This window comes from Cinclus cinclus, chromosome 15, assembly GCF_963662255.1.
Source record: "Cinclus cinclus chromosome 15, bCinCin1.1, whole genome shotgun sequence".
Classification (NCBI taxonomy): Eukaryota; Metazoa; Chordata; class Aves; order Passeriformes; family Cinclidae; genus Cinclus; species Cinclus cinclus.
This window is the reverse complement of record NC_085060.1, coordinates 11,102,801-11,116,444: the sequence shown is the minus strand read 5'-3', so window position 1 is coordinate 11,116,444 and position 13,644 is coordinate 11,102,801. Positions and strand designations below refer to the sequence as shown.

Here is a 13,644-nt window from a genome sequence, read left to right as displayed (position 1 = left end):
TTAACTGGCAGGGATCCAAGCACTGCACAAGAATGTCAATTAAGTCATTGTACCGGTCATTGGAGCCACAACCACAAGACAGTACTTTACTGATATTCACTTTGATTTCAAAAAGTGTTTTTAAATGTGAAGTCTAGCTGAATTAAGCACACTTTCAATGAGTTCATTAAGGTAATACCAACTCATTTAGCATCCTCAGTGCAGAGGAGAAGCAGCATACAATGACCAAGGACTACACAGTGGGAAATTACAGAGGCAAGCAGCATTTTAATTTCTCATGAACAGCCGTGCCTCGGTGAAAAGCAGAGCCCAAGTCAAGTCCCCAAGTGAAAAGTAGTGGAACTAAAGACAGAATCTCTGTCAAGTCATGCTTATGTAGGAATCATCAGATATTGATTTGTAACTCTTTGTTTTAGTATGTAGCTGGGAATCTGTTTTCATTCAGGAAATTTAATTTTGTACATAATTCTAACTGCTTCAATTCTGAGCAGAAGCCAGTCGAAGACAGAGGTCATCTACTTCAAGCACACCCAGTGATTTTCAGTAGTTTTATTGTACTGAAGCATATCCATATGAGTGCAGTTTCTGTCCAGATAATTTATTTGCAAAACTTTCAGTCCAATTATTTAGTCATACTGTGGATTTCTTACCCACAGCCAGATTAAAAAAGATTACACACAGCCACATAAGCATATAGGATCGACAACCAATTAATCATGCTCTCTGATAACCAGTTCTCTGAAGCTGAGTTTGAGCTACAGAGGAACAACATGCTTACTGCTGTGAATTACACCAATAGCTATTCTGAACTCAGACACCCTTGTAGAGGTACAACAATAACAAAGAACTTGTGCTGCAGTCTGATCTTCCACAGCCTGCTGTAAATCTGTAGCAGCTGTCTGAAGCCAGATGAGCTGCACCATTACCTCATTACAGACATAAACAAGGGAAGAATGATTTTCTAGATTACAATTAGATTATCATAATTTACCGTGTAACTTCCTTAGGTCTCACTCACATGCCCTCACTTTCCCTGTGCAGCCTCCTTGATTCTTAATGCTTTCTTTGTATGAATGCACTTCACTATCCCATGAAAGGTAGTGACAATTAATATGAATGCTGGTTGAGAATTCTTTCTGGCATCTTCTTTCCTCTGAGACTACTGAAAGAGAGGCATTTACATATGTATAGTACAATGAACTCAGTCTTCCTTAACATCATATTTTACAAAAATGGTTGTGATGTCTGTGACAGCATTGTGATTGCATTACATGTAGCAGGAAGATCTAAGCCTAAGATACTTTGTTGGCTGCAAATGAGGAATTTTTATGTGGAAACATAAATACCACTAACGGGGATTTACAAATGCTTTGTGTACAAAGACGTGCTTTTCAAGACATGACTCCACTATGTAATTAATATTTACAACTTAGTTTCATAATTCGGATAACATCTGAGTATGAACCTTGAGCTTCCTGTAAACAACAACAGTCCGTAAATCCAGGTTTTTTAATCCAGATTGAACAAATTAGTTCAAAATATTATGAAAAGCTGACATATCTGCCAGAAAAATGAAATATGTTTGTAGCTCTGTTTTTTGCTAATGACACATACAAAGCTTGTGAACTATCTCAAGGAAAGAAGGAAAATTAATATGCTGGAGTGAAGATGCCATTGGTTAGCTGCCATGCTCCCAGTTTCAGCTAACACTGAGTCAGAATTTGCTTTGTCAGACCTTGAGTATCTCAGAAGAAAGTTGGAGAATTTTCCTAATTTTGTGCAATTGCATGTTTGTGTGGGTGTGAGTATATGTGTATTTTTGTATGGATGTGTATTTGTCAGTAGTTACCATTTCAAGAAAGAGAAAAGCAAGATTACTCAGCAGCCTTTCTCCTATGCATGAAAATATGATTAGAGTAAACTAAGATGGAAAAGTTTCAGAGCTTTGTAATTTCTGTCTTCTTGGCCTCCTCTTTCTCCTTGTCACATCAAGTCTTTACAATCACGGTCCCCTCTAGCCTTGCCAGTTCTTGAAATCCTCCCAATGGCACCGTCTGTGCTGTGGCAGCTCCTCTCTCTTGGGCCCTCTCCCATCCTGGCTTTGGGAAGGACCATTTGCCCTTCCTGCAGCAGCTCGTTAGACCTGTCCCCTGATGACCTTTACAGAACCCATTCTCCTGGTTTACTAAAGCTTGGTTTAAACCTCCTGCTCTCAGGAAGGCAGCACCTGAATCCTCACTGCTCCACTTTCAGGTCTCTCCCGTGTCTAATGCCTTCAGCACCATTTACTGCATTTTACATTGTTATCCATTACATGGTATTCCTGTAAACAACATGTTCCAGGCTCCAGCTGTTGCATGAGCAGCATGAATGTTTAACTGAAAGGACCATTTTATCTTGAAATGTGAACTTTTATTTCTCTTTAGCGTAACAATGCAAGCTGTGTCACTTTGGGAGCACTGCCTGGGTAATCAACACAGAAATAATTTTCCATGTTGTGTGAGCTGTCAGTGACCAGGCCTGCACACGGTGCTTTTCCATACCCTGCCCTCAGGACACACACCTGTGAAAGCTCCTCAAGAAATGCTCACCCTGAGCACCCTGGAGGTGCAGAACTCCTACAGGTACCTCTCATCTTGTTCCCCCTAAAGGACAAAGCAACAGTCAGCCATGGCCACTATCTCCAGTCCAAAGTCTTTGTCTGGTGTGCATCACATTTACTCCAAAAGACTAAAGAACTGACACTTCACCACAGGTCTCTGGAGAAGTCATGCAGGAAGGACTGTCATCAATACTGTTTCCAGTTCATACTGCTTCCATCAAGGCAGACAAAAAATACTAGTTAAGGCAAGAAAAACTCTCATCTTCCTGGAAGATGACAGAAATGGGATTATGTTGAAACCAGGTACACACTATCATCACCAAAATTCAGTGGCTGCTCATTCTGTAGCCATTAACACCAACACAGACCACAATAAAAATTTTAGACCCCAGTGTGATCTTTCAATCCCTTTTTTAGTCATACCTAGGATGTGAAAAATAGTAGGATGAAAGGCAGGCATTTTTCTGGAAGCACTGTTTCTGAGGTTAGTTCATCTGAAGGTACCACATGCCATCTCTTCACTACATTATTAACAAGCTGGCATTACAGATTTAAGAATAGTCACATGATGACTGTGGCCATACTTGCCAGGTCATGTAACTCACAGGCTGCTCCTATCATCTTTGACTGCAATCTCACAAGTCAATCTGATCTGGCCTGCTAAAAGCTTAAGACGATCCTGGCCTTAACATTCAAATATGCCATTGTCCGGTTTATTCTTACAATACTGATGAATTCAAAGAGATAGCCCTCATGGAAATAGCAAAATTATTGGGCTGAAGTTAAGCACAGTAATAAAAACTAGAACAAAACAAGTGCCCAGATTGCCTCTTAGTGAGCTGAAGCAAGTATTCTGAGTTTTTCAGACTGAAGCTTGCAAAGACGAAAAACATTCTAAATAAATTTCTCATAAAAGCAGGGAAAATCTTATTTGTTGTAATGCTATCTCTGTAGTTTAAGCAACGCAGATGGAATTACGTTCTGGCCAGTCCTCCCTGAAGCTGGACTAAGAAACAAGTTCAGACAGTATCTTCCTACTTCTGCCAGGGAAGTTAAGTCTGTGCCTGTCTTTCCAATGATTCCTCTGATAAAATCATCTCTCCACTGACCCTACTAACACAAGTGAAGAGGACATTCCACTCTTCTGCATCTCTGAAAGCTCACAAAACTTCCACATCCACATAGGCAAAATTCATGTCAGCAGTTTGCTCAGCGATATGAAAATCTATGTGCTACATCACTGAACTTACTCTTGTTTAAAGAACAGCAATCATTAATGTGACATGACTAACTGGAACATCTGTAGTATCACATGAGGCCTTGCAATTGGCTCAAAGTACTTATTGAAAAATGATATCACTTATGTGCATTTCTTTTCCTGAATGCTCCTGCTAAGACCTTGGACCTTTAGCCTCCTACAGAAATGAAAGAGCACCTGCTCTCCCTTTTGCCATGCTGAGTACCAATGATCTATGAGGGCATGTTTTCCTGACATGCAGCATGCTTGTACCACCTGAATGAACATCGGCTCTGATCTGAATACTTGTGTTTTGAACTATGGATCTGGGACATGATACAGAGATCTACACTTCTGGCCCATGACTGAACTCCAGGGATTTAAGTGTTGACCTACATTTGTCAAGGGCACAGTGAACTCACCAAAAATGAGACCATCCAGGCAAGTGATTCCCCATGACAGATACAATTTATATGATGCCAGGTTATGCTTCAAGTGTACCAGAGGTTGGTAAGTTGAGATATATTTGGATATTCTGTGTGTTTGGCACTGAACCTAACACTAATTTGAAAGTAAAAAGATCAACATGTTAGGCACGAGTGAAAAAACAACTAGCTGACCCCAAAATTCCCAATCATCCAAAATCCCAACATGCTTGTGAGGCAAGTATGCTTTGCATAACCCAGGTCTTCTTAGCAACTTCAGAAGCTACTAAATGAGTCACCAGGAAGCAATTCAGCAAATGGTGAGGACTCTAGGATGCTCTATCAGTCTAACACACTTATGTTCAAATTATTAAATAAAATAAGAGTAAGTGCAGTCCATCTGGTTTTGACCTGATCACTTCTAACTGGTAACCAATGTTAAGTGTTACACTCCACTACTCTGGTAGCAGACAACCTTCTAGACCAAGTAGCAAACACATTCTAATATTTTTAAAAATTTAATTTAATTTCTGCTTTTTCTGTAAACCTCTAGTTTCCCCTGTATATACACTACAATACTGCAACCTGTCATCCATAAACAGAGAAATATACAGAAATAGGTATGACAGCTTGGTTGAGTGAATGTGAGCTTGCCTGGCTCTAAAGGAGAATTTACAGGAACCATCTGGTTCATATTTGTTAGGGATGGGATATAGCTAAAACTGCAGAAATTCAGAGCTGCTGAATGGAAGTAAAATGCCTTTTTTCCCCCCTAAATGGCTCTGATTCCATTTCACCTTGATCTATTCTTTCATAACAACCTTGCATCTAACTTGCCTCTCATTTCACTCAAGTTTTAGGTCAGTGCAACTATGTTGTTTTTGAATGAAGCTGTGCCAGTGTAAAATGAGAGCAATGTAGAAAGGGATCAAAGAGTTCAGTAACCAAGGACAAGACAAAAGGATGCCGTAAGCAATGCTGTCACTTCCACAGGGGGACTTATTCATATGACTTTCACTATGTTGTGGGCAAATCTGCTGGTGTAGGACAGACAGGGATACCTCCGTACCAAGGATATGATCCAAAGTTTATCAAAAGAGCTGTGTTCTAGTTTTAGCTTTGCTATGCAAATCTTTATTTAAATAATTTTCAAAGGAATACTAATTGAGTGAACAGCTTCTGGATACAGATTGGTAACAGAACAGACAAGATGGAAGCACATCAAAACCAGAGTAGATTCCACTTGAGGAAAATATAACACATGAATAATTGTGTGGTGAAGGCAGAATTAGCACTGAAAATCAGAAAAAGGAACAATGAATTTTGAGAGGTGACAGAAGGTGAAGAGCATTGTGCTGTCCAGTGATATGGGCTGTAGGGTATCCTCTGTGTGGATCACCATCACTGATGGTGATGAAACTGATACTGATGCTACCAGAGTTGGGAGGGCACTCTGTCACCAGACACTGCTGAGATCTGGGAGACATGGGCCTAGGAGTAGTGGAGAGCTCTCCCAAAGGTAAAACTTCTTACATGCAAATGGCAAAATTGTAAAACTACATTAGCATTAAAAGTAATTAACTTCCAAGCTTTAGAGTATCTGAATAACAGAAAAAAAAAAAAATTAAAATGCTTAAGTACAGATACTTCACCAGGGAAGCTCTACAGAGTACAGGGCTTTGTCCAGCAGAGCCCAAAGCCTAAAACTAGGCAGTAAGCACAGTACTGTTACATATGCAGTCAGATACAAATCTATGGAGTTAAATTCCTATGATATTTATCACCAACACCTGTTTCCCTGAGTGCCCTGAATTCTCCAGCAAGGATATGCTTCAAGCGCCACCAGCAAATCCAGAATAAACCATTTGCTGAGTATCCTGAATCCTACTGGTATCAGGAAGCTAACACCATAACTTTAGCATGGTATCACAGCCTTGCCAAGATGCAGCTTTCTGTAGAGACTTTCCCTTGTCCTCTTCACCTTTGAGCTCTTCTAGCTCATAACCATGGTTTCACAGCCTCACTGACTCTTGCATGGAGCAAGCAAGAAGCTTTGCTGCTTGCAATAGACCAGCCTTCAGCTAAAAAGCATTTGAATGATCTAATCAGAACAGAAGTTTCTTTGGGTAAAAATAGAAGAAACCAAGATACACAGGTACTACCAACCATTTCAACCATTTCCTTCAGACCCACCTGAGATGTTTTTGTTGGTTGGTTTTTCCATTACCCCTCTGCATAGGTTACTGAATAAAACAGACCTAGTCACCGTGGATAGAAAGTATCTCAGCTACAATCCTCCTGACATCAGACATGGTGAGCTGACCATAATGAGGCCTAAATGGACTTCATCTGTCCTTAACTTCAGGCACATTTGGATGACAGACTCTTATATTCTCTCTCTAGTCAGGAGAGAGGGATATGCTGTGTAATTTTGCTGTGTTTGAAACATGCATGGAAATCAATGGAAGAAAACACATAAAAGAACAAAGCTGTGTAAAGCATCATCATCCAGTATCACTTACAATCCCTACCTGCAACTGAAAAACTAAACTGGAAGAAAAATCCCAATGTGTTGACTAACACTGAACTGATGGGGCTGATTTACTGCTTGGTAAAAGTACATATCTCATTGTGTTTACATATTTATCTCAGAAAAAAGATTCTAATGAGGAATCACAGTTAACAATTATCAGTCTAGAAAAGACAACCTGTCTTTACATTCCATATAAAGCCACATTCCACCCATATGGCATTTCAGAATACATTTTTCTCTTATTTACCAGAGTCAGCTGAATAGCTACGAGCCACCAGTGAGCTGGGATACTGATGGAAACCATTATTTATTATTCCATGTAAAGTGGCATAATTGTGATACAATTACAAATAGAGTTAAAAAGGAAAGTAGTATGTGGAATTATCATCTGAGAAAGGAAAGAAGAATTAATTCTTTTTAAGCTAAATTAACGTTTTCAGCCAAAAGAGGGAATCACTGTCTTTGTTCTGTTAAAGGCCATAGATATTCTGGAAAAAGGAAACTTACTCACTTATCAACAGGAGATGACTTTGAAAATACCTAAAATTTGGCTTCATATATTCAAAGAGTGAAAAACATCATTTCAAAATATGCTGTAAACTTAAAAATATTGGTAACATATGTTAACTCTTTATCATGATGCATTAGGGTTTTTAGCATGAGTGTGCAAGAGTATTGCTGTCTGCCTTCTCCTAAAGCCATGTTTGGAACTGCTGAGTTCAAAAAGTGATAAATACTGTTCTTTTGAAGAAATAATCACATGAGATTATGGTAATCAGACTACGAATTGATATACATATTCATCACAAAAAACCCCCTTGATTCACCTCAGATAAATGTCTTGAAAAAAAAATAATGCCAGTTGAATTGTTCTCAGACATACTAAAGTTATTCTTTCTATCTGACCTTCAGTCAATCAAGTTAGAAAAATATTTATTCCACCTCCTAACCTTTATCTACACTTTCAGTTTTCAAACTACCTGAGCAAACAGATCTTATGCCTCTGAGAATTTTCATTAACAGATGCTATCAGCTTTTCAGTCTCTCTTCATCAACATCTCACCCTTTAGTAGCCAACATTTTAACTGCCCTTGCAGGAATGTGTTTCATATCTCAACCCATAAGTTAATTTCTTTTCATTTATTCTGAACACAAAAAAAAGGAAAAAAAAAGGAAAAAAAAACAATCAAAGGGTGACAACCAAGCTTAAAAGTATTCCGGAATTTAAATGAGTTTTTATGGTAATATAAATGATAATTTATGGATCCATATTCACAGTCTGCATATGTGTTTCATTTTTGTCACTCAACTGGCTATTTCTGCCTCGTTTTTGATAATAGCTTGCAATATGGAACTTTCCTATATCGCTATTTCTTATATTTTTCAGTACATTTCTCTTCATAACAATGATGTATTTGTTAATCACAAGGCCTCATATTAATTCTAAGCCAGTCTGTATACCCGCTAACTACTTGGTAATTGGGTCTGAATTGATCTTGAACATAGGAACATGGTTCATCTGCATTGACCAGAGCACCAGCTGTATGATCTGATCTGCTTATACTGATTCCTCCTGCAGTGACACCACAGGATGACAATTTACAAAGTTATTGGAGAATCCACATGGCATCACCTGTTTCCAACAGGAAACACCTGACCCAGCACAAAAGCTTGGGGTAACAAGTCACCTTTCAGAAGACTTCAGACAGATGAGGTCTCAGAGTGAGGATGGACTGGCTCAGTGCCCTGTATCAGTGACCTAACTCCCTTCCTTCTGCAGCAGAATGCTCTGTGTCTCAAAAAGAACCTGCTTTATTCTGCTGGGTGGTGACACACAACAGACTCATGTAAACTGCAGATTAGAGAATTTCCACTGCCCGCCAGTTAGGAAATCCCTTTGGTTTTACCTGCTATTCAAGAAAGAGACTAAAGGGGAAACAATGCCTTGCTTTTATTATTTAACCTTGCAATACTATTTGGCTATTAGAAGCCTAGAATCTTTCCATTGTACAAAAAAATCAGAAATTTAGCATCAGATATTCCATCTCTACTAACACACAGAATATTTTTTGGCTGCTGTGTTTTATTTTGCACCTTCTAAATACAGGGGTTGGAGACAGGAAGCTCAGATGGGGGAAGAAACCCCAGATGTGTGTCGGGTCTCTGGTCAGTCACAGCACATGCTGTTCCTGATTTAGCTCAGGAAGGCAGCTCACATGAAATATTAGGCTGGATTATACAGAAACGTGCAAACATTTCAGCATATTCACTAAACAGAGACAGGGATGTGATTCAAACATTTAGCTCTGGCTTCATCTCTCCAAGTTTCCACGTGCTCAGTTGGGGAAGGAAGCAGAGGCATCCATGGAGTTGGCTCCACAAATCAGCAAGATCTGGTCTTCAGATCCAGACTTTTCTACAGCACAAGACACTTACAAAAAAAAAAAAAAAAAAAAAAAAAGAAGAAAGCAAAAGGTAATGGGTGGAACTTTTCTAATTTACTGCTCTGACAACTGTCATTTTGAAATACCAGTATGACAGGCTTCACAGAGAAACTGGACTCAGGTAACCTACATGACTACAAAGGCAACTTTCAGCAGAAGCTCAACATTCCCTTACAATCACCTTGGGCAAAACCTGCTCCTGCATATAAAGAACCCTTTGACAAACATGCATATGCCCTCAAAATTTGTCCAAAAATCAACATAATAGAAGTGTACACTGCTGGATCACCATGAACATGGAATGGTATTGGGAAAAGGTTCATGCATTCTTCATGAATCCATCTCCTCTAGATCTTTGTTAACTGCTGCTGAGCTACAGACTCATATCTATCCATGATGCCACAGTAAAATCACTGAACATGTAAAACTGTGTTTCTTAGTTTTATATGATAAATAAACGTAGAAAAAAAGTCCTGTTCTTGCATGTGTATGTGACAAATAGTAAAGATTCTGTTAAATGATCTAGAAATGGCAATAACCAGAGAATTTGAAACAACTAATACTTTTGCCTATAATTCTCTCAGAAAGGGGCTCACTTCACAGTACAGCAGAGGTAACATTTTCACAGATATCTATCTTTCATTTCCAAAAGTGGCTTGGGTAGGGTGGTGGGAGCAGGTTTTCAGAGGCAATTAAGATGCAGATGCTGAAGAACCTCAGCAGGTGAGGTATCTGCATGCCACTGCCTTCAATGACAGCCACACATAGCTCTCATTGACGTGCTTTTCACAATGTCATTCTCTGTGTGCTGAAATCCTGAATACCTCTGAAAGACCTGTCCTGTGTGGCTTCAGCAGTCACTTACCAAAATAGGATATCTCCATCTCAGGATACGTACTCTGTGGCCTGCTTAAAAAGTGGCACAGAATTCTCTACAGAATATGCTGTTAATTAGTTATTTCACTGTGACATGTTCAACAAGTGTACAGATAAGGACTGTGTGACTAAATGGGATGTACATATATCTGAGACAGACTATCAATTGTTAGCTTGAAGAAGAAAAGGAAGATAGAAAATTCACCTCCAAGGCTGCAGAGCGGTAGATCAACTATTACAAGGAAGTGGTTGCATGTAAATCACATATGCCCTGTTTTCATAGATTCAAACTAAATTGTTCTTAATATTTTCTCAGAACTGCTTTGTAAAAGTAGGCAGCTGTAGCAAACACATCCTTGAGACCAGACAGGGTCAGTATTCCAATTATATTGGGCTTTACACACAATTATGCTGCCAAGTGTTTATTATTATTTGAAATGCTTATATATTATTTGAATATTCAATCTGATATTCAGTGAAACAAAAGAACCCTTTTGTTCCATTTACTTTGATATTATACTGATTCATGACTACTTTTTCATGAATACAAATCCTCACAAATCTGACTGATTGTATGGTTAGCAAACTACAATGGTTAGCAAACTAAAACATGAAAGAACTTTATCCTTATCTAATCTGAAGGAGAAAATATACAGTAACTGGTATTACATACACACCTAGAGGCTCAAGCACTGATAGTTTTGATCTCTCAGTTTACCATTACTGTAGTCATTCAAGCAAAGTAAGATTTCACAGAACAATAGAGGTCCCAGGTATGAAGAGTGGAAAACTTTTAAGTGTTTTATGCAAACCAATACTTTAAAGCAAAAGGTTCTCATCACTACCCTCCTGCAACAGGGTGACACTTCTTGTCTACTTCTATTTTTTACCCCCAAGTAAACTAAATAAGATTTCTTTAACACTTCCTGACACTGTAGTTGTCTCTGTGCAGGTATGAAATACAAGTTAAAACCAGGTCGGTCACACCTGCAAGCAAATGGGAGTTGACTTCAATAAGAAATTTCCATCTAACCTTACTAATTATTAATGTACAGGTGTCCTAGGCTCAAAATATGATGCCTGTGCTAACTCCAGGGAGCTGGTCCCCCTGACTGTACTCAATACTAACCAACACTCTCCCTGCAGTGAAATATCAAGCCAACATCTTTCTTTTTATAGCAAAAAATTCTATTATTGTTGTTTCAAAAAAAAAAAGGCAATAAAAGCACAAACATTTATAAAGTAAATTCTTTAAATGCTGGATTGTGACTGTGGTATGTAAAATAGTGTAAAAGAGGTCTAGAATCACATTCCAGCTGTACTGCTGTTTAAGAGCTCCCATTAAGGTCATAGCTCTCTGTGCCAGATATTCTTGCTCATTCTTTGGAGCATACCCCATCACTTCATTGATTCCTTTTCTTTTTAATGCAGCAGAAGTTTTGTCCCTGTTTTAAAAGGTTTGTTCTTTGCATCTTTGTCCTCATTCTTTAGATATCCCTTTTGTCTCTCCTGTAACAGAAGTCTTGTCTTCACTGCTATCCTTCAGAAATAGCACTGTTGTCCTCCTCTGCTACACTTCATGGATTCCACTCAGTTTACTTCCCCTTTGTGATTTACCTCTGTCACTTTGGACGATGTGGAGCTGAGGGACGATCCAAAATAAAGGTGTTGTGAAACACAGAGGGCTGAGACCATGGTCAAGCACGTCCCTTCTACACTTCCATTGATTTTGGTACATCAGTGGCCCAGGTTCTCTGGGATAAATCACTTCAGACCTCCAGCCTATCCTAAGCACACTCCCAAATGTCCTCTGTACTCAGGACTCTGGAGATGAGTGGATTTATCACATTCTCGATCCCGAATGGCAGAAGAGAAATAAGCTGGCTTTCTAATTCCTCAGCCTTCCACATAATAGTCCCACCTCATTTTCCACATATACTTGTATTTTATTCGCCCTCTTTCATACTGTAAGGTGGAACTATAACACCTTGGGAGTGAAGCAGGAAGAGAGCTAAACTGTCTATGTTCTAGATCTTGCCCATTGACTGCCAAGAGTTTTAAAACACTGAAAATTAATATCAGCCTAAATCTGCTTCAGATAAAGGCATGTGGAATTTTTGTGGGAATTCAGAGATCATTTGCAATTATTCTAGCCATATTTCCAAAGAGATTGGTGTGTCTTATTCCAGAAAGAGTTTACAAAAAGACTCAGTTTAGATCTAAATATCTAAACCTGAATGACAGGAAAGACCCTTTGCCATTCCAAATTTAAAATATATAAAATATACAGGCCAAAGAAGGGAGAAAGGGTAAATTTGAATCCAAATTATCACATTTTAGAAAGTCACAGAGATCAATTCATGGCCAACTGACATGATATTCAAGCAGTATGGAAAAGTCTAATACACTGGACAAACCTCCCACTAACTCGTCTAGGAATTCTGAATGGAGAACACACATATCTGGTGTGGCACAGTAAAGTTCTTCCTCCTATTATTTGTATTTTCTTCATAGATTTTCCTCTTAAATAAAATACATTATTGACAATTTGAGAAAGATTTAACTCCCTACTGAAACTTCAGTTCCTGTGTCCTTCACATAGTTTCTCAGAGCAACAACACTGAGCATGACCTTCAAACACTTCTGGACCCACCTTTAACACTCCAGTGCCATGAAATTGCTTTGAAATACTCAGGGAGATTCTTCACCAGCAGTTGTCTTTGAAAGAATTACTTAAATTTTCACTTGGCCTTTGAAGACCAAAACTGTGCCTTTTCTCCCAAGTGTTCCAGAATAACATTACCAGTACAAAGAAAAGTGGGAGATGAAAACTGTGATGTAGCAACACTCAGACTGCTTTAAAGGAGCTGTTCCACACTCAGGTGGAATGTGGTGGAAGCCAGCTTCTCCTTACTTTGATGGATCAGACTGCATCCCTCTACGCTGCCTAGTAAATAAAACTGCAACACCTGTGTCTGACATACACATATTGATGTATTGCTAAAAGGCTATTTCAAATATTCTTTCTCCCATAAGCCACATGAATAATACACCTAATTTCTTTGGCTAGAATCCCAAGAGAAAAAAAAAAATAAAAAGGGAGACATCTTTAAAGATGAAATATTTTCATGCTGCCTTTTTTTTTTTTCTTTTTTGGCCAGAAGTCATGTAATTCTTTTCTGGCTGGCTTCCTCTGTCACAAACAGAGTGACTTTTATTGAATGGTCAGCAAATGTGATGGTTTCGAAACAGCTACAGTTGTGATGAAACTGATGCACCATGATTGTACCCTTGCTCACAAAATGCAGAGGCTCCACTGGGTATTGTCAAAGCAACTCACAGCAGCTGAATGCAACAATCCAATTAGTGAAACAAGCACAGTTCATGCATGAAGTCTCTTCCAGGCACCATTAGAAAACAAGACCCCAAGGTACAGAGACTTGCCTTTTAAACTACGTATTTCTATTAACTTCAGAAGAAAAAAATTATTACCTTGCAGTTTGACTTATCTAAAGAGACCAGAGGCC

The 13,644-nt window shown here is 38.8% G+C and overlaps 1 protein-coding gene across 2 annotated transcripts in view; it reads right to left on the bottom strand.

Annotated features, from left to right (window-relative positions):
• GRIA3 (glutamate ionotropic receptor AMPA type subunit 3) overlaps positions 1-13,644 on the bottom strand; it is a 141,407-nt gene that overhangs the window by 78,484 nt on the left and 49,279 nt on the right. The window lies entirely within an intron of this gene.